Source organism: Empidonax traillii, unplaced genomic scaffold (genome assembly GCF_003031625.1).
Source record: "Empidonax traillii isolate 1590-97213 ecotype Southwest subspecies unplaced genomic scaffold, ASM303162v1 scaffold334:size599637, whole genome shotgun sequence".
In the NCBI taxonomy this organism is placed as follows: Eukaryota; Metazoa; Chordata; class Aves; order Passeriformes; family Tyrannidae; genus Empidonax; species Empidonax traillii.
The window spans coordinates 318,895-340,950 of NW_020955527.1; the positions used below are offsets into that span (position 1 = coordinate 318,895).

Consider the following 22,056-nt stretch of genomic DNA (forward strand, 5'->3'; position numbering starts at 1 on the left):
GCCCCCTGCGATGCTGTTTTGGGCAGCCTGCACAGGACTGGTGCGGCTGTGCTGGCGTCGGGTGTCTGCTCAGCTTTGCTGAGGTATTTAAACTTAGCAAAGTGGCTTTTTTTAGGTCCATATGCATAGATCAGGTGGTCACCTGTGGCAATATGTTCATTCACAGATCCTAGCTGCTTTCAGGGACTGGCCTTCTCTAAACATAATTAGGGCTATTTAAATAGCTGCTCACAATTACCTCTCGGTTCACACAAAACTCCATGAACTCCCTCATTGAGCAATAACTCTGGGCAACATAAGGGTGAAAAGCCACAGGGGCCTTGCTGCTGAATGCCTCAAAGATTTGTATCATCCTACTGTAAATGGATGTTTACTTTCAAAGAGCTGCCACCACATCTACTGTGCCAGTATGTCAGTTTTCAGACCAGGAGCTTTACCAGGCACTTTGACAGTTGTTCCCACCCATCAGCCTCCCTTGTCCTTGCCCATAGTTATTAGGCTGGAGGCAGATGTAGTAAAGCCTGATTCAGGGATGGGCTTTTGTCCTTCTGCCCACCCTAAATAATTTAATTTCTGGGATTCTGTCGCACTGAATGTGCCTGTGAGAGTGTCAGCAGAGCCCGGCCCTAGGCCCAGCCCCAGCGGGTGCTGAGCTATCAGGTCATCTGGAGCACTCATCTCATTTTCAGCACAGTGCAATTTTCTCCACAGCAATGATATTATCTTTGCCATCAGCTCCTGGCATGCAGTGGCTCACACACACCATTAGCAGGTGGCAGAAGACATACATGGAATTTGCTCTCAGAACATTTCTTCCGTTCTTCCTCCCAGACTGATGAAGTGCAAGTTAAAGCTAAAGGCATATACTGACTACAGTCCATTCCCAAACAGGGCCCCGGAGAGTTAAACATGGGCTCTGGGAGAAAACTCTCACATCTGCCAGTCTCTCTGCCAAGGTTTAGTTCCTCAGCATGCAGCCTTGGAATGTGGGGAGTGCAATTCTGTGGGGTCAAACTCCCGGTGCCCTCGTGGCAGCTCCTTTGGGATCAGCTGGCAACAAGCAGCAGGGAGGCAAGAGACGTCAGTGCAGTCTCTGCAGGTAGCTGAGGTGCCCATCCATGGCCCCAGCAAGCTGCTGGCAGCTTAGCAGAGCTCTGGGCACTGGTGTAGACCAAGATGAACATACAAATTTACTACTGAAGCCGGACAGCTGTGTGCACCTGGGCACACCTGCCACTGGAAAACTGCACAGTAGAGGCACTTTTGTGCCAACCACGAAATTAATTTCATTAGAAAAATATTTTGCCTAAAGCCCACTAAAGAATGCAGCCCCAGAAAACTCACTTGCTTTGGTACAGGGCTGAGATGAAACTCTGCAGCAGGGACTGAGCACTGGCCCCTGGCGTGAGCACTGCTGGCTGCACGGACAAGGGATGTCCTGGCAACACAGGGCAGGAGGAGAGAAAAGGCTCTGGGAGAAACGGGGTTTGTTACAGTTTTGTTCTACGGGGGGGAAAAAGAATTTGTCACCTGTCTAAGAAAGCAAACTATGTTGGATCCTACATTTCCTACCTAACTCCATGGAACAGCTTCTGTTGAGTGCTGTCAACTCTTCAGAGCTCTCTTATGTTTCTTTTGAAGTTCAAAGTCAAAAGAAACTCAGCTACTTTGAGTTGGTGGGATCTATTTGCCCTTTCCTTCCCTTGAAGCAAACACAACCAGTAAAATTCCCTGGCATAATTCTCTCCTTCCTGAAGTTTCTTTCCTCCATTGCCCTCCTCCATATAATCAAACCCCTTTTCACACATGGGTGAACCTGGAAAATCATTTAGAGTGGGAACCATGTGAACCACTTCAGTGAACATCAGGTAATTGTGTCTTACAGGCCTTTTGGAAGGTCAAATCTTTCTGTGTAATTTTTCCAGCTACTTTCTCCGTGAACTGAAGCCCACTGGCTCTGGGTGAAGAACAAGGTGGCTTTGCACAAGCCTCCCACTCCCTGTCCCCATGGATCACCCACCCCAAATCTCTGCATGATTCCTTTGATGTTTTCTTTCCAATACACCCATCTCCACGTCACCTGCTTGTGCAAGGTTTGTATTGCTCACCCTTGGCCTGGGAATGGCTGAGGTTTCCAAGATCTGAACTTTTCAAAAAAAAACCCTGACTTTTCACTTGCATCAGGATATGAAAAACAGCTTAAAAATCATGAGACACACAGACAGACACACAGACAGACCACCAGAGTGCTGAACCTGCCTGTCTGTGGTTGCTCCCCATCTGTTTCTCCTGTGCCAACTGTTCCAGATGAGCTGCAGCTTTCCCTTCCCAGCATCACAAATTCAGGTGTTACTCCTAACAAACAATAAACTTTGGTTTGTTAACTTTGATAATAAACAAGAAATTAAAATATTAACTTAAATGAACTGACAAGAGTTACAGCCACAAGATGGTCACATAATCCCTTTCATTCAAAACTAGACAAAGAACATCAAACAATAATAAACTTTATGTTCTTCTTTAGTAATGCAATTTCAACTACAGAAGTAAATAAATTTGGTTTATACTAGGAATGGAATCACAGAGGGACTTATCTAGATAAAATTTCTATTTTAGGAGATTTTTAAATTTCATAAACTGTTCTTGTTTTCTGAAAAACAACCCAGAATGGAGAACAGAACAATGCCACTTAGGCTGTCTATTAATTAAAGCAAAGTCTTTTTTCAAACACAAACCTGGCAAACAAGGCCCCGGTTTGTCCTCTTGGGAAAGCAAGACCGGTCAGTAACAGCGTGGTGAGTTCCCAATCCCAGATTCCTTTCTGCTGCTCCAGACACTGCCCAGCTTCCTTCAAGTTTGCCTGCACAGGGTTCCGTTCCTGAGGCTGCAGGAGCACCCCTGGGCTCCGACACAGCCATGGCACAGCCTCAACACGACAGCAGCTGTGGTCAGACACGTGCAGAAAGGAGTGTAAGGAGACACGAGTGGCTGGAATTTTAATTAGGGAAAATATAAAAAGTGACAAATCTATCTGAGAAAGAGACTGTTGTGCAATGCTGGTGCATCAGTGCCGATCCCCAGAGCTGCACCCAGAGCGCCTCGGCGGAGCCCAGCGCTGTGCCCGGTGCCAGCACCGCCCACCCAGAGCTCAGCAGCGCATCCCACGGTGCCCTGCACCTCAGCTGCCCACAAATCCCTGTGGGCTCCATCCCCATAGGGGCTCTGGGGACGTGGAACTGTCCCCCTCGTTCTCCCCCCACTCCTCCAGCACGGCAGCACACGAGCCTTGCACCGACCCGCTGCGCTGCCCTGGAGCTCCACACAACCCCACTCCCTGCTTCGGGCTCGCTGTGCTCAGCAGCAGCCACAGAGGAACAGAAATCATGACACTTCCTGATGTGCTGCTCCTTTCTGCATGGGTAAAGACCCACTGTCTGACATACTGTACTTGCTTCCCCTTGTGCCTGCTTTGATTCCTTGATGCAAGTCAAGATCCACTCAAACTGCATCTTGTGTTTGGAGTGAAATACTTCATAACCTGCACACGGAGATCTGTTTTGAATAAATACGAAATTCTGTAATTGGGAAAAAACACAGACCAAACCATTCCAGTATTCTCACACTACAAACACATAGTTTGTCCTCATTTATTGCAGTCTAAAGCTATAAAATACAGGGTATAACAACATTTATAGAACATGTGCACAGCATTTGTTACAGTGTCCTTTAAAGTCAGCTACGTGTCATAACCTCTGACAACTGTGTGTAGTTGCAAACTGTAGGAAATAACACAATTTGAAAAATGCTGGGAATAAGACACTCTGGATCAGCACTGTCTAAAAACCATGGTCTCGAGACACCAGATCTCAGCCCCCGTCCCTCCCTCCCTCCCCCAGGATACACCAATTTTGTACTTTCCTTGGCAGTTTGGGGTCACAATGCGGCCTCAGCTGGGAGAGGTCCAGGGGCATCTCTGCCAGGCTGCAGGGAGATGAGGGAGGACCCTTGGGGGACCCTGGGATTGGGGTGGCTCTGGCATTCAGCAGGGATGGACCTCTCCTGCTCCCTCTGGGAATCCTGAACTGGCACCATCTGGCACACATGTGTTCCCTGTACAAGCATGGATATCCTTAATGAATGACATGATGATTTCTCCATTCAGGGCAGATGCCAGGAGTCCTTTTTAATATCAGCAACGTTTAACTCATGATTTTGGCTGCTCCTCATGGAAAGAGCACAAAGGAACAGGTTCCAGTGGGAGAACAGCAGCAGACCCCCCAGAACAATGGCTGACCAGAGACCCAGCTCAGACTGCAGAGTATTAATTAGGATTAAAGGGAAGTAACAGGCTTAGTATAATATGACAGCTGTGCCAGAGAATGCCACATTTTCTATCTGCATTCCCTACTGTCAGATCTCCATGCTATATTTTGAGTATTTGCCAAATCACACTGGTTGCAGAACCCCCCCGTTTCTGGAAGTCACTGCAGAGGGGCAGAATTATCTATATTGAGCCCATCAAATCCCCATGTTAATCCTCGCTCCCTCTTTGCTTTAGTACCCTGCTGACAACTTTCACCTGGTGTATCCCACAGTGGGTCTGGATGCTGAAGAGTGCAGCCCTGACCATGCTTTCCCCAGAAGGATTAATGGCCAGGCCTGTGGTTTGTTTTCCATTTAATTCCTTCTTCCTTTCCCCAAGTGTGGGTTTCCTTATAATACAGGCTATAAAAAGCACTCCAACCAGAAAACAGCAGACCTGAAAGGGAAAGGAAATAATAAATCAAATGGCAGAAGGTAGAAAAGAAGGTATGGGGTAACATTGGCAGTGCACTTTGCCCAGAATTTCAGGCACATCTGTGCTTGCTTGAGGTTATGAAGGTACATTTGAAAAAGCAAGCAGTGGGTTTATGGATGACAGAGCCAAACCACAGCAGCCCCATTGCCAGACTGAGACAGAGCCCTCTCACCTGTCAGAGAGCACGGGGGGCTGCAGCGCTCCCCACCTTCCCCAGAGCACCCCTGGGACACTCCTCCAACAGCACCTTGTGGGCAGCTCAGCCCCGTGGGCTCGGGAGCTGCCAGCCATGAGGGGGTCCCTCGTGGGATAGCGTTGCACCACTGGTGTTTGACACATGCCACAGGGAGGAAAGCCAGTGGAGGGAGATCACTGGGAGATCAGGGCTGACTCAGAGCCCTCTCCTTGCAGGACATACAGGGAGCAAACCCTGTGGTGTCACATAACACGGATCAAAGTGATGTTCCCCACTATGGAGGTGTCCACTAACCATCAGGGATGCTTTTCTTAAAGCTGGAAAGGTATGAAGAGGAGCACAGGTGAGGAGAAGGGAAGAAATACCTTTCAAAGAAAGCTTCAGGGCTGAGGGGGTTGTGAAATGCCCAAACTCAGCCCTGGTCAGTGCACAAGGGAACAGCACTCTGGAAAGGCAAAGAGAAAAGGTTCAGCAGCACCTCTGAGCAGTGGAAGAGCTGCCCTACCCCTACCGGGGACAGACAGCAGCACAGGCAGTAAACTCCTGTCCTCATCCCTCTCAACAGAGAGGAAAAGGAAAAAAAGAAACCAGAAAAAAATCAGGGAAAAGGCACTTTCCCAGGAGCAAGGAGCAGCTGTGGAGCAGGTTTAGGGCTACAGCACAGAGAGTTTCTCTTTGCTTGCAAAGCTGTTTGCAAGTCCTGAGTGTTTTAAACTCCCACTGGACTTAAAAGTCCCCAGAGGTTGAGTGTGACAGTAACAAGCAGCCAAAGCTCCTTGTTTCATGGTGACTGAACTCATCCCTTTCTAAACTCCCCTAGGAAAGGACTGTAGGGCCCTGTGGGGGATGTGGACTCTCCCTGCCCAGCCGTGTCCATAGGCAGATCGACCTCTGCCACCTGCTCACACAAGTCCCACGTTCCTGCCAGAAGAAGGGAGTCCCTGCAAGGGCACACACAGTGGGCAGGAGCACCGGGCACCAAGATGCTCCACCCTCCTCGGCCACCTGGTCTCGGGCTCTCATGGGCACACAGAGGCCTTGGCATCATCCCTGCAGGGCATGATGGGCAGAGTGACCCCAGCACCCATGTGTACCAAACAACACAAGGTAGTGAGGGGAGGCAGAGACATGCAGGACAGAAGGGGACACAACAGGAAGGGTGATGAGAGAAATCATTTCAGAGCTGGCGCTCATTTTGTAGAATCTGGCTGTTAAACAAAGAACCACAGTGTTTTTAAAATTCTCAGTGACTTATTAAGTCATCCTCCTGCCAACTGGATTCCTTCAGCTGGCTAGACAATCTGACACCTCCTCTTAGAAAAGAATCTACCAACATGAGCAGCTCAGTGTGACAGCATAAGGAACCACCCCTGAGCTGTGCTCTCTGGTAAAGCAGGCACTGCAGCTGGGAACAGAGCCCCTTTTTGGAATACCTCTGTACAAGCATGGGAAGGGCCTTGACATCCTCTTTTACTGCAAAACCTGGAGACTCTGGCTGTGCCCATCATACCAAGGGGTGGTAGGGTATGTGCCTCTCCTCCAACACCCCCAGCTGAACATTCTTGCTTTTCCTTTAGAACCAGCAGCTCAAGTTTCAGCATCCCCTCAGGACACTGAAGGGCCCGGGGACAAAGAGCACCTTTTGAAGGCTCTCTCTGTGCCTGTTACTCTGTGCCATATTTCTCAACTCTGATAAACTCCAGCTGACTTACTCTGATCCAAACCTTTTGTGATATCTTTCTGCAAGCAAAGAACTACTTAAGTGCTACCCCTGAGGAAATACCAGCATAATGTTTCACATCTGCCTCATTTTGACACTAATGAAGGTTATTTTTTGTATTATATCATTACAGCGTTTTTTCTGTCAGTAGCAGTTATAATTCTATTTACTAGCTACTGCAGTTACCACTTGGAATGCATTTTTCTTTGGAAGCAGCAAAACCCTCTGGATATTTTACATGAAAGAAACACTAATGTGATTTTGTCAAACAATACAAAAGCCATTTTGTGGGGTTTTGGATTTGCCCAAGTCCTGAATATTGCTTGATACTACTGCAGAGTACAGGAGATATTAACAGCTGTGCCTTGGCACTGGCCCTAGCAGGCTGGGCCAAGGTCACGGCTGGCAGCCCCAGACTGCCCGTCAGCACCACGCTGACCCTGCACTGAACCGCGCTCCCACTGCCACACAACATTAATTCTGACATAGCCATGAGAATGAACAATTTTCCAATGACAGAACGGGCTCAGATTGGTGATCTCAGACAGGCAGGCTCCAGCCAGGTGACAGTCGACCCTGTTATAGTCGTGTGAGCACAAAGGAACTCGTCAGTCGTTCTTCTGACGTAGGACAGGGCCGTAATGGGGCTCTGACTCCATGGCATTGCCAAAAAATCCCTGTACTAATGTGTTACTCATTCCAATGCAGACTCTAAGGCTAACCACAGTAGAGAGAGAAACAGCTGAGGACACAAAACACCAGAATAATTTTAAGCATTCACCACTAAAATACAGTAAATATTAAAAATGCCGTCAGCATTTGTGCCAAGGTCCAGAGTATCCCTCCTGGATTTAGGTTTTGTTCTACATTTCATGCTGAGTTCAACAACAAATATTCAGTCACAAGAATTTAATTTGAAAGTTCAGCACTTTTTAAGGCCCCTCAAAGAGAATTTAAAATTACTCTCCCAAGCAAAGGGCCTTTCCCAGCACCCAGAGTGTGGAGGAGTCACCACAGAGCCTGCCTGTAACAAGTGGGTCACGAGAGAATGAATCCATGAAGAAGCCAAAAAGCCAGAAGACTGAGGTTTGGTGTGGAGCTGCGCCAGCTGTTCTCACCCAGCGTGGACCCAGTCCAGTCCAGATCAGCCACAGCTCCTCTGGCTCTGGCAGGACCTCTCTGTCAGCCAGGCACAGGGTGACACTCACTCAGAGCCTTCACGTGGCGACATCCAGCAGGGCCAGAGACTGCTCCAGCTGCAGGGACAGCTGCTCTGCTCCTGAGGAACTTCCCAGCTCCCCTGTACAGTGGCTGCAATCCCCTTCCATACACCCCAGGCAGGGGAGATGTCCGAGCTCAGCAGGTCCCGAAGCACTTCATCATCAGTTCTATTTGTTCATTAGTGCTCCCCAGCCCCAGAATGCAGCAGCACTTCACTTCCAGGTGGCCCACCAAGAGCAGGCACTGGTTTGAGTGGGACACGGGATGTGGGCACTGCCACAGATGGGACATGGGCACGTGGGATGTGGGCACCACTGCAGATAGGACACGGGCACTGCTGTGGTGGGACATGGGCACGTGCCCATAGCTTCCTCAGTAATTGTACAGACCTTCAAGACCAGGACTTCTCATCCAAAACACCAAACTGCAAATCCCCACACTTTCCTGCAGTAGCTAAATCTGTTCATTATTATCAGAGCAATATGCTTCAGAATCCAAAAGTCCAGCTCCTTCCTCCCCCACTGCAGAGTTCATGTGACACCAGCAACACCCAGGTCCAGTGACTCCACTGCATCACTCACCTCACACCACAGCCACACTCCCAGGGCTGGCAAAGCAGCCTCTGAGGGCTGGAGAGCATTGTCAGTCACAAAGGTGAGTGCATCTGTCTCACAGGTTTGCTGACCCCCTGAAATTGCAGTGCAGGTTGCCAGCTGAAAAGAGTGAAGAAATGAAACTCATTAAACCTTTTGAAGTGAGGAACACTCGCATTTTAAAACACTGATACGTGTATTATCAGCCAGAGAAGCTCCTGTCTCTTCTAGAACGTGCTGCTGCTGACAAGACCTTAACTTGTCAGCTGGTATATTGCTACTAACACCTGAGACAGCAAACAAGAGCTAATCCTTACACCGTTCTTGTGCTAATGACTGCAAGAGATAACTGGTGTCCCTGGCAAGTGTCCCATTTAATTCAATTAACTCCAGCCAGGCCCTGGTGATTGCACTGGCAGTGCCAGAGAAAGCCAGAAGCCAGATCTGGAGTCAGATGGTAAAGCCAAGGCAGTCTCCACCATCCCTGTGATGAAGACTCGGTTGTGCCTGGGCCCCGCCGGTGCAGCCCTGGAGCTCAGTGCCATCACCACACAGCTCACTGCAGCTGCTCGCTCTGCTCTCCTCCTCCCTTCTTCCTACACTTGCTGCAGGCACGAAATGTTCCCAAGCTCCTGCAGCCATCCCTGGGGCATGCCAAGTCCATATGCTGCTGTCCCTTTCACACATTTCCAAAGGGCCAAAAATTCACTCTTTGGAGACACACTTCTCTGTGCACAGTCCATTCAGCAGAAGGAACAAACCTGGCCAAGAGAAACGCAAAAATGCATCATTGCTTAGCAAGATTTCACCTGACACCCAGAGATATCAAGTATATTATTTTGGGGTAAAGTAATATAACCAGTCCTATTTCCAATGTAACATGCCTCACTTTTTCTTAAATAAAATCCTTTTGTACTCATTTGCTTTTAAACTCCCAATTTGCCAGGAATAAAAATGTGTATTATGTATATTATGCTACAGACCTTTTACTGTATGTATTATACTACCTACATTACATACCTCTATATTATACTACAGACATCTGCTCCCTCCACCATTTCTATCAGCGTTCTGGGCTATGACCAGAGTACTGCAGTTTTATTCTAAAACTCACTCCTGTAGATCACGAGCCATCAGGTTTCTGAATTCAAAGTCCACAGGTCACAGCTGTCATTGCCTACCCCAGGCAGCTGACAATGCTGGGCACATTTGCTCTGTCCTGGCATTCAGAGGGGACTGTGACATTCTGCTGTTGCTGCCAGTGGGCAGATGGGCCTGGGGACCTGGAACCTCCTTCTGAGGGCTGCCTGGGTCCACTGGCCTTCAGGCCCAGATCCATGGATGGATCAGGCTCCATCCTCAAGGAGAGCGTCACCATGGGGACTGAGGCTTTGCTTACAGCTGTCTGCAAAATACAGACCCTGACCAGCACGGATTTTAAATACTAGATTTTTTTGACTGATGCTCCCAACTGATGGTAAGTTCATGTTTCAAGGTAATATCACATTCAACAGTGTGACAAATGATTGTGACAAATGATGTGACAAATTTAAGTATCAAGAAAATCCTTGCCTTCGTTAAGTCCTGTCTGCAGAGTCCCCACATGCAGGAAGATGTCCGACAGCTCTGTGGGATGCCAAGATCCTGGGATAAGCAGTGTCAAGAATCGCACTCCGGGTGAAAGCTCAGACCTTGGACTAGAAACATCTTCTGAGCAGCAGCAATTGCAGCTCACATCACAACATTCCTGACAGCAACAGCTGAAGATCCCTGTTGCAAAGTGAGTGAACATTATAGTGTGAAGCTGAACACTTATACTCATGACTACAGCAGCCTCATGTGGCTCATCCCTCTCCCTGTCCCCTAATGTATGTGAATTATCCTCCCAAATAGCTACTTTTCTACCAATAATATGCACACTTTTCCAAAGGCAAAGTGGAAATCCCTGCAAGTATTTCTGGTGCTGCTCCCAGTCAGAAATAACAGTAATCTGATCCACGAGCAAATTCCATTTCTGTTGCTGAATTCTTTTGCACAAGTATCTTTGCTTTGAAAATGTTTGGCAACAGTGAAGCACAGGTTAATTTTACTTATAAGGTGTGAATCAAAGAACATTTGCAAGTTTCTGAGTCACAGAAAGGAAGCATCTGTGGCCTCTCTCACCACTTCTTTCAAGAGAAAACATTACAGTTCAGCTATTTTAGATGCAACGTCATACCTGCTCACTGCACCCCGCAGATCCCCATTTCCCACCCCCTTCGAGCTCTCCCCAGGCACAGCAATGGGGACAATTTCAGAGTCTTCTTCCAGGACCTGAGGAACTTCCAGCCTTACTCAAACCTGCTGCATCAGGTGGGCTTGCATTACCATGGGCAAGGTTTAGGCTGCAGCGTGAGAGAGTTGAATAAATTATTAATTTGGGAGAATCCAGCAGGTGCTTTGTGAAAGAAAGGGGTGACCAAGGAAAAGGTAAGCTACTCCTCACATTGTGCAGTGCCAGAAGCCCTGGGAAGCCGAGGGACTACGATACAAACACTGCTGCAGTAACAGCAAACTTCCAGAGACTGCCTCCAGCATGACCCTGCTGCCACATAACGAAGGCCTACAATCAACCAACTCCTTCTGTGCTCCGGCACTGCCAAGCTCCCACTCGAGGCCTGAGGATGGGGACAGCTCTGCCACACTGCCTGCAGCAGTCCCAGGGAGCACACACAGATGTTCAGCTCTGCTTCCTCCAGTCCCAGAGATTTCATGGCCCCTGAGACGCAGCTCATGGCCACGTTCAGCCAGCAGCTCAGCCACCAGGGCCACTGGCTAAACCCCAGCCAAGGGAGTTCATTCTGCCCCAGCGATGGGGTGTGTTCACAGCCCTCAGCAACCCCGCACGGCTCCCCAGTGTTGGGTGCAAGCACTCCCCTCATGTTTTATCTCTTCATTAACTGCTCACGACAGACTTGATCTCCTCCAGCTCTGCAGGGACATGCCAAGGGCACTTTTCAACATGTCATTCCACTGTCTGTCACCACTCCCTGATCTCCAGCCCCAACAGACCATTTCGCTGCCCTGTCCCAGACTGGGAGTGACAACACCATCTTCTGCCTTAAAACAGGTCACCAGAGTTTACTGACAACAGGCATGTTAGCCTATTGTCAGCATCACAACACAGCAATGTCAGCAGGACTGGAGGGTCCTTCACTTCCCAGCAGTCTCTATATTCAATCTGTCCATTGAATATATGAGTAAACTCTCCAAAAAAATCTGTATGGGGCACGCTTATCTGACTTAATTATTTCTTTACATTGCTGCTCTCAGCCTGATCCAGCAGCAACATGGTAGATCACAGCTATTGTCAAACCAAATTCTTCCCTGACAGTCTGTGGAGACATATATTTGCCATCTGCAATCTATTCTTTGGTTTCTGGCACGTATTTTCAGTGCTTTCTTTTGAAAGCTGTTTCAGATTTCTCTGGGCTTCTCTCTAACCTCTGCCAGCAAAGCCTCACACAGTTTAATTGTTGACAGCTGTGTCAGGAGAAGCATTTTACGTTTCTTTTGGTGTTCCTCTTGCTGCAGCACACCAGCTGCTACAAGAAGGGCTGCCTGGCTGTGTAACGCACACCAAGATGTGGAAAGCTGACCATGTGTTCTGAGAAGGGGATTTGGGGGGCTTGTGATGTTTATCGAAGATAACTGCAGCTCCACAGGTGAAAACACAGAGAAGTAAAAGGCAGTTAAGCAAACAGGTGTGAAGCTAGAAGTAGTGCGTTGAATAAAAGTGAATCTATCCTCCTTTCCAGGAGCTTGCATTTCAGTTTCATGGTAAAGGAAAATCCAGTTAAAAAAAAAAAAAAAAAAGAAAGAAAAGAAAATCACTGCTGATTTTTTTTTTTCCCAGGCAAAAGGCAGGAAATGCTGGGGACTATACTGTTCTCCCTTTTCTGCCAGGCTGAACTCAAATCTGAAACATCTGTTCACATAACTTGAGGCAAGCTCTTGCAGTCAAGTAACATAAGCACAAACTCTTTCTGCCGTCAGTGCAGAACTATCAGTGAGGCTTTTTGTGGAAGCCTAAGGATCCAGATACTTCTGATGTGCCTTGAAAGCACTGGATAATGTGTTTTCACTACCAGCAGAGAAAAATTAGCGCCTTTTCCATATATTCTAAATCCTGAAATCTGTTTTTCTAGACCCACACTGTACACATTGTCTTTCAGGAGCTATTCAACCTGGGTAGTACCAGCTATACATAACAGTATCTCACCCAGCACAGTGAGGCTTAATTCAGCTGATTGCAAAGACAAAGGGCAGGGGAAAATACCCAGTTTTCAACATCGCATTACAGACTGCTTTGGGCTGGAAGAGATCCTTAAAAATCATCTTGTCCACCACCCCAAACCATTACTGGGGACACTTTCCACTAGCCCAGGTTGCTCCAAGCCCCATCCCACCTGGCCTCAAACACTTCCAGGAATGGGGCAGCCACAGCTGCTTTGGACAACCCACTCCACTGTTTCAGCACAACCTGCAAAGCAGAGGGTAGGATTTTAGTGGAAATATCGAGGCCCAAATTTGATTTGCAGAACTCTCACATGGCCATGGGTTCAGAGCTCACCTCCCTCGCTGCCTCCCCAAGCTTGGAGAAGACAGACCTGGGGCTTGTGCAGGGCTCAGTTCCCACAGAAGTGCCTGTGCACGCGTACCTACAGAGGAAACACATCTCTGCCTGTACAATACAGGCAGTTCAGAAACAGAGCAGTGGCAAACCACGCAAAAAGCCACAGAACTATGTGTTATCCAGACCCCATCCCTGCTCCAGCAGCCCTCCAAGAACTCTCTACATTCAATACATTTTGGAGCACGAACCCCATCCTGTCAGAGAAACAGACTGGAAATCAGGGCTCGCTCCCAGTTCTGCTCCCAATTCTCTGTGTGTGTGTCCAAGTGACTTTGTTTTCCTGCTGCTTTCTCCAGCCTCCTGCCTGCTGTGCCATGATGGCCAAGTGTGGACTGTCTCCAGCTACAGACCTGTGCAGTGTCCCAGGCAGGGAACTAGACTGGAACTGGAGGGCTCTGAAAGCCATAGAGAGGAAAAAAAAAAAATACCTGGAGTCCATGGTACCCAGTGGCTTTTCTGTGCAGCAGAGGAATGCTATCCCAGTTATTTTTGCCTTCTCCCCGCACAGCAGTAGATGGAGCCCTACTTCCCTGCTCTCGGCAGCCAGGGACACAGCAGTACCACAGATCCCAGCTGTACTTACTCTGTCAGCACCGGCCAGCGCTGCTGTAGCGACAGACTCGGGGCGCCACACAGGAGGGACCTCAGGCTGTGTGTCCTGCCTGACACGTGAAATTCCCTGAAACTTGTGAACGACAAAAGTTTCGACTAACCTCAGCATTGCCTTTCCTTCCATTTAGGCACTGGGTAACGTTTTTCCTTTCTTTTGTAAACTCTCACCAGGATTATACGAAATTCAGGAGGCCCTTTTCTTTTGCAAAATAAGGAACGACAAGTTTTCTTGCTATACCTAGAGAGAACACATAAAAGTTGTATCGTGGCTGTGAGCACTCCAGACTACATTATCTAGAGGATTTTACAAGAACTAAAAGTCAATAGATCCAAGGCCAGCTTCTCAACCATTCTTGCAGCCTGTGTGTGACAGCAGGACAGAGGAGGGACGAGAGAACTCTGATAGCCATATGTCTCTCTGAAAGCTGGGAAAGATTACAAACATGCATGTTGGTTTTCTCTTCCCTCACACCTCCATGCGCTCCTTCCAGTGACTCCAGCAGGGCCCTGCACGGATGCAGGCAGCCTTCTGGTCATGTACCACCGTCAACGTAGAGATTACAGTGCCCTTAAGACAGGTCAGCCAGGTCTTCCGCAACAACAGCTGACAAATGGAATACTTCAGAGCAGTGAGAGCAAAATTAGGCTGCTCTCTCTTTTTCTGAATTTTTTAGGAGCTTGGGTTTTGGTTTTCTTTGGTTGGTTGGTTGGTTGGTTGGTTGGTTTGAAAATGCACCATACATATCCTGCTTCATCCCTCTGCGCATCCAAGTGCAGACTTGACTTTAAAGAGCAATCTGTCCTGTCAGGGAACACTGTCCTCAAAACCAGTGTACAACCTGTTGTTCTCTGGAAACATGTACTGCTAAACAAGCAATACATTTTGACTTGTTTTAGAGTCTCTGAAAGAGACCATGTTATGCAAGTAGGAAAACCAAGAATATTGTAGAGTTACGCAAGATGCTGGAGATGATATTTGCCAGCAAGGTAACTCAATATACATCTATTCTGGCACTCAATAATTAAAGAGAGGCCCCCAGCAGTGAATCACAGGGTGATTTGCTCACAGCAGCAGCTCTTCACACCAGAGAGGGGCCAGCACCTGCAGCCAGGCACCAGCAACCATGCACGGACCTCATCCGCACAGTGCAGCTCCAAAACAGGAGCGGCAGTGCTTTCAGCAGAACTGATAGCTCATTTCCCCAAAGAGAAATCACCAGAAGAAGGGAGATTAGACACCTATCCCTGAAGACGGGGGTTTCCTACTGATTAGCCTAGTAATGACTGACTTTCTAGATTCAAGACCTTACCCTGCCTCCGATCCTGCCCAGACAAAATGGTCTGTTCAGACAGGATTCATGCCTCAGCCCTAACAGAGTAAAAATCTAGGTAAGGACTTTGGCATTTGGTCCTTAATGAATAGAAGCCAACAGCTGACAAATTAAATAATTCACAGAAGTGAAAATTAAACAGTCCTGCAGTCACGAGTGTTGGCATATGGAAACCTGCCACTAAGCTAATAATAGAAGTGTCTACTGCAGCAGAGAGGGAGGTCCCGCCATCCCAGAGCAGCCACACATCTGGGCACTGGGAACACAGCCATCAGCAACCTATGTTTAAGTAGCACATTCTTGCTACCTTCCTGCCAGCTGCTCATCTTCTGTTACCACAGGCCGAGGGCAGCAGCCCACAAGCAATAATGTGGCACTGGGCAATAATGTGAGTTTGGGCTCTGCCCACCAGGCTCCCAGTTTGGCAGACACGCTTCCTGCAGCCAAAGGCACCAAGGAGGTGCCTCACCAGTACCCTGCCTGTCTGGGTACACCTGCTTTACTCATTTCAACAAAAAATGGACAACTGGTTCACTTGTCACACACCTGCATTTGTATATCCTGGACACCAGCCACCTTCTCTGCTCCTTCAGGTATCTTTGAAGAGCATAAAGCCACTTGGGGACGAGACTTCCTGGCTCACTCCAGCCTGTGGTGTGCTTTCCTTGGGCACAGCAGAGTCACACTGCTGAAGAATGGGAGGAGGAGCAGGGTCACGAGGTGGAAGATGAACCAACACACAGGTATCACTCACAACAAGAGAATGAGAATGATTTCAAGGCAGGTGGATATGCAGCTTGCACAAGATATTCACCCATTAATGAATGACAGAGGAAAGTTAGTCAGGATGGTGGATGTAGCCAGGCAGCAGCCAGGCTACTCACCTTCAGCTGCCTGCAAAAGAGAGCCCAGGCAGGGATGGGAAAACCAAAGCATGGGGTGTACTACAGAAGCCTACAGCAGCAAGATTACGTGTGTATTATATGGCCACAGTAAGAGAAACACACTTGTGAAACACTCATCACCCACATGTGCAGCACTCCTGAAGGAAAGCTGATTCCTCCGGAGGAGGAGGATTCTCAGCACTTCCCCAAAGAGTGTCCTCCACTCTGTAGCCAGAGAGCTGACAAGATATAATGGGCACTGAAGAGCAGAAGTGAGATAAAGCACTAAAGAGAAGAGGGAGGTAAAATGCTGGAGAGGAGATATGCATGAGTGCACAAACACACAGAGGAACAAGCTCTAGTATAAAGAATGGGCAAGCTCTGCCAATTCCAGCACTGGCTCACTGCTTCTCTTCCTGAAGGACCTGCCCCATGTACTTGAGGAGACTTTCAAGGTATCAAGCAGTAGAAAACTATATCGCTGCTGAGCAAGCTGGATAACACAGGACAAACTGAGTGGACACAAAGCCACCATGCTGGTTAAGGATCCATCAGTCTATGGAAGAGCAGCTCGTGCTGGCTAAGGGTGGCTGGGAAAAGACCCTGTTCCCAAGGAAGCTAAAGGAAAGGAAACTCCAGGTGATCTGGTGCTGTACCCACCAACATCCACTGCAAGAGGTATCTGTTGGCTCAAGAGATGCACCATTGATTTGGGCAATAACTACAATTAGTCCATCTTCCCTCCTTGACAATAAGAGACCCAAGTGTCTCAGATTCACTAAAGGGGATTTCTCTCCAACTGTCCCTTTCAGAACACCTGTGAAAAGAACAGCCTTAAGAGCAATCAGCATCTTATTCTCCGTGGTCTCTGTGCTCTCCTGTCCCCGCTTTAGCTCTAGCAGAGTACGACCCAGCAAATTGTGAAGGGCAAGGGACAGGAGGGAGCGCCAGGAAGCTTGTGCCCTCTCACCCCCTTCATCCACTCCTGGGAAAGTGACACTGGACCATGCTTAGTGACGGTGTTAATTCCACACAGAGCAGCAAGCTCATGAATTAAAATAGCAGGAACTGATAGTACTCACAGGTCTCAGAAAAGAAAGGTGACATAGAACTGGCTTGTTCATCTTTTCCATGACAGGAAAAGTTTTCAACCCCTGTTACCAGCATAAACATTGTCTGCTCCCATCACGCTTTGCAACTTGCCACACTGCACATCAGGACCACAACAAATAAGGAGAGCCAGAGTGCTACTTTTGCCTTCCACAGAAAAAGCTCAAAATGCAACCAAAGCCAACTCTGTTGTTTTTTGTAGGCTCCAAAGCATCCAGCTGCTCAGTCTATTGTGTCACAGCCCATAGATGTCTCAGCCTTCTAAGTAAAGCAGGCTGGTCACCCAGAGCCAGCTGCTGCAGGGACGGCAGGACAGGTGGCCTGGCCAGGGCCAGGAGCCCTGGGCCAGTGGCAGCCGCAGTGCTAAGGGCAGCTGTCAGCCAGAAAACATTCTCCCTTTTGGATCCAAATCCATTAACAGCTGAGTAAAGAGGCAAGGAGGAGGAAGGACAACCAGCTCTTACAAATACATACACAGCATTGTTTTCAGCTCCCATTTCTCAATTACTTGTCTGCTTTATGGCCATTAGCACAAGAGGTGAGCTGTAGAAAGCAATTAGTTTGTCTTTCAGCTTCTTATGAATACACACCAAACCAGAGCTTGGATCAAGGACATCCCCAGGAAGTGCTGGAAAACACGTTCAAATCTTTGTGAAGAATTGTTTTTACAGGACATAGGTGGTTCTGGAAATCACAAGCAAAGGGTACTGAAGTGTAACAAGTTTTTGAAAGGTCAGCAGAAAATTCCTATGGCATTTTAGACACCCACAATAAATGTTTATAACATTATAATGTTAATCACAAATACCTTAAAGAAGCCTTACTGGAAATCACAAGTGAATCCTAGGGACTTTGATTTAAACTGGAATCTTGCTGTTTCAAATCTTGCTGCAGAAAGGTTCATAATCCTGAAAACAACAGAAAGGACACAGCAATGAAGTATATGTAAGAATAAGATCCATCGGGGGAATGAAATAAATCTGATTTAGTAAAACCAGGATGGGATAGGATGTCAGCCTTGGCTTCAATGATTCTGAGCTGTCCCTCAGATAGGATCTGTAGTTGAGGAGCTGTACTCTAAAATTAAACAATGACTTAAGCTAGATTTTTTTAAGGATCAAATTCTTTGTATTCTTCTCATTACAAGCTGACTCAAACAGCCTTGTCTGTAGGGACTGCAGAGTTACTTTTGGGGTGTTATGCCTTTGGCCGAATCACTACAGTTTGCCTCTTTCCTGCAAGTGAAGGTTTTCCAGGGAGAAATAGCATTTGCAGTAACGAGCCATCCCTGGGGCCCCAACAGCACAAAACCTTAGTTCACTGTAACACATCAGCTATTCCAGATTTCCTTCTAACCTACATTACACACAGGTGGAGGTTTCATCAGCTGTAATTTCACTTCATGCAGAAGGTGATTGTCCCTCATGCACACAGCATCAGCACAGTGGCCCAGCAGCCCCCAGCTGGGCTCCAGCTTTAAAGGCTGAGTGAGGGCTCCAACCCTAATTGCAGGTATCAGGTATTTGTGTGTACAGATGTGGTGCACAATTGCCCTGAAGCTGGTGTAGATATATATATATATATATATATATATATATGTGCAGCTTGGAAATATACCACCAAAAGCTGAGGTTTGATAAAAACTTTGCTGTCAAAACAGGAAAGCAGGAGAATATACAGGCAGAAATACAATTTCAAATGACAAGTAATGCATGTTTGTTTTACAGATATCAGTTATCTACATGGGCCTTAAAAAACACTCATACAGAATAAAGCAGGGATGTCCCATTGATTTCCTTTCCACTAAAAGACAGCTTAAAACAGCAGCTTTGGTGATTTGACTTCCAGACTTTCTCAGGTTATGATGTAAGAAGACAAAAGACATCTATGACAGGCATCCTAGTTCCTGCCTCTCCTCCTCTCTGTACTCTGTCCCTCTCTCCATCAAGAGGTTCCTTTTCCTTTTCTCTCGACTTCCTGTTAGTGCCAGTCCTGGTTTTCCTCCCAGATGGCAAACATCCATCTCCTGGCTGCAGTCACTTGCAGGAAACAGCAAGCCTGCTGCCTCGCTCTGCACAGCACTGAAACAAGCGACACAAGACTAAGCTTCACCGTAACCACAAATGCACCTAATCCACCGAAAAGTGTGGAACCAAGCTTGCAGGGCACGCCGCTTAAAGAAGTCTCAGACCTGGGAGTAAAACACAGAGCACCAGCTTTAGGCATACGTGTGACATGGCAGATGGAGGCTGTTCGTTCCGTGGGCTAGAGGCACATGAACACAGAACCAGGGTTAGATCCAGTATTAGCAGCTGATCATTGTCACAATGGGAGAGATTTATCTGGTAGCACCAAATATTGAAGTCTTTACATAGTGTGCCACATGCTCAATAAACCCAAGATCAGGAGACACAGGCACACCCGAAGAGATGACAAATAAAGAGACAGAGTTACAAAGACATCTTCAACTCCCACCATGAGACCTAGACCCAGGATGGAGGCTCAGAAGTGCTCTGTTCTACGTGCCCCCCAGTCATCACTCCCCACTTCCTCTGAGGGGTTCTCACCTCAGTAACCAGCACCCACTGGAACGAGTCAGGATCTCTCTTGTCAGGCCATGGCAAAGGCCAGCAGAGCGCACCATGTCCAAAGCCACAAACCTGAAGTTATTTGAAGACACAAACACATAAGGAAAAAGCTCTGGTTTAAAACATGGGTTATAAAAGCCAAGCAGCTGTGCCTAGTACTGTGATCAAATGCCATCCTTATTCCATCAGAGCTTAAAATAGGCTGGGTAACAAGGCAAACAACTGTAAGAATCCCGAGCTGCTGCCAGTGGACACACAGCAGGCAGTGGCACCATGCTGGCCCTCCTCGCTTCCAGCGCCATGGTGTTTGTTCAAGGAAAGCCTCCATTATGCCTCAGGAACACACTGAGCTGACTGTTGATACAGCCAGCGAGGAAGCTCACTGGCAAACTACCCACTGTAGAGGCTCCACAGGCCCCATGCTGAAGCCAGCTGGCTCCACCACTACAGGGTGAGCACGGTCAGATCTCGAGAGCACCTTCAGCTGTCAGGACGTGGGTAGGAGTGCTCTTATTCCATTTACCCAGTCCATAGGACAAAAACTGGGCACATGGTCCATCGTCCTCCCAGATCCTCCCAATCCCCTCTGCCCAGCACAGGTTATTTCTCACATTTTAGCTGCTGCCTGCATAGGCTTTGTTAGGGTTGGAGGCTGAGGCTTTGTACCAAGCCCCAGGAGTTCAGTACATTCTGTTCAGAGAGCCAAAGGCACTGAATAACCACTTACATGTGCATTTGCCTAAACGTAGCCTAAACATACTGCAAGCAAATAGCAGGAATAGGTTTAGCACTCAAGAGGCACAATTAAAAGCAAAAAACACCCATCGATAATGTAGTACTTTAACAAAAAGACCAGAAAAAGCCAGTAAGAATCAGAGTCATTGAAATGGTATTTTTGCACTGCAGCAAAACCCAAAGAATATAAAGTTCAAGATGTATGCCAAGAACCTTAAAGCCTATTTTTAACCATTCAGTACATTTTATCTATAGATAAGCTGCTAAATACCATTTCTGGGGTTTAGATTTTTTGCTACAAGAGGGATGGCAGAGGTAGCCAGCCTCCCAGCAGAGCTGCTGCATTATGAATCACATCATGCTCACCAGGGGAATTGGGGCTGGAGTGCCGAGGGTGGGCTCGAGAGAGCCAAGAGGCTCGGGGTGCTATTCCTGGCGGCGCCAGCGATTCGCCGCGTGACCTTGCGAAAGTGACTTAATCACTGCATGGATCGCCTTCCCAGGCTGTGGCTGTCAAACCGCAGTGCTGCAAACACCCCGGGGCCTGGCCGCCTTAGGAAAGGCACTAACAGAATGAGACTATCTGAAAAAGAAACGACATAATGCAATGCACGAGGGTGCAGTCGCAGCGCCGATTTCAAAGGCAGCTTGGACTGTGTTTGGAACAAAGGCTCTTACTCAAGTAGTAAAAGACACTGTTAAAAAAGGAGCACCGTCTCCTTACAGTTATTTTATCCCTCTGGGCATGGGACGAAGCAGATGTTACTGTGTCTGAACGCTGCTACACCTCATGAGATTGAACCCCACAACCGTCTGTGCACATCCTCTGTCCAGGCAGGGCGAGCTGTTCGGTGAGGAGCTGGTTATAGAACACTCCAGGGACAGCCCCTGCCGCGGGATCTGCGCTGTGCAGCAGCGCGATGACTGCAGCTCCGCCTGCGAACAGCACAGGGTGCAGCCCCCCGGCGCTGAGGGGTCCCGCTCGGCCCTGCCGGCGGCTGGCCCTGCCGGCTGCTCGCCCTGCCGGCCGCTCGGCCCGGGCTCAGCGGCTCGGGGGGCCCGCGGGGCCCGCCCTGCCCGCGGCTCCAGCCGGCCCGGGGCACGGCGGGGCGGCAGCGGGGCTGTCTCGGCACGGGGATTTCACCAGACAGCACGTCACTCGATCCGGCACACCCCGCAGTCGTCCCTGTGCCAGAGGCGAGCACCAGCCTCCGTGAGGAAGCGCCCGAAGGGAGCTGGAACTCCGTTCCTGGGCCGTGCAGTGCCGGGCGGTCCCTGCGGCTGAGCACTCCTTCGTGACTGACGGAGCACAGTCTGTTATCATGGCCAAGCCCGAGCCATCCCAATCGAACAACAGGCACCGCTCGCAGCTTCTGCCCAGTTGCACGGGATCGTTTCGGCTGCTGCCCGAAGCCAAGATCCAGCTCTGAGTGACCCCAGGGAGCCATTAGTGCTGCCACAGGATTTAATTCCTCTGTAATAGAAGGCACAGCTTACCCCCACATCCACGTTTTAGGAGCAAAACACACCTGGAAACTCCCTATTTGATCTTACAGGTCTTTCCCTGTCTGTGAGACTGCTCTGCCTGGCATG

The 22,056-nt window shown here is 48.5% G+C and overlaps 1 long non-coding RNA gene across 5 annotated transcripts in view; it reads right to left on the bottom strand.

Annotated features, from left to right (window-relative positions):
• Positions 1–3,633: 3,633 nt before the first annotated feature.
• The window catches only part of LOC114061417, a 34,263-nt gene continuing 15,840 nt past the window's right edge, over positions 3,634–22,056 (bottom strand). For 2 of the 5 annotated variants that reach the window (XR_003572113.1, XR_003572111.1), the window contains 4 exons: positions 17,949–18,048; positions 15,723–15,831; positions 8,517–8,648; positions 4,569–4,759 (listed from right to left, as the gene is read on the bottom strand). This is a non-coding gene — a long non-coding RNA (uncharacterized LOC114061417). Of the gene's footprint in view, positions 4,312–4,568; positions 4,760–8,516; positions 8,649–15,722; positions 15,835–17,948; positions 18,049–22,056 lie in introns of those variants that run through there. The other 3 variants (XR_003572114.1, XR_003572115.1, XR_003572112.1) reach the window with 3 other exon arrangements.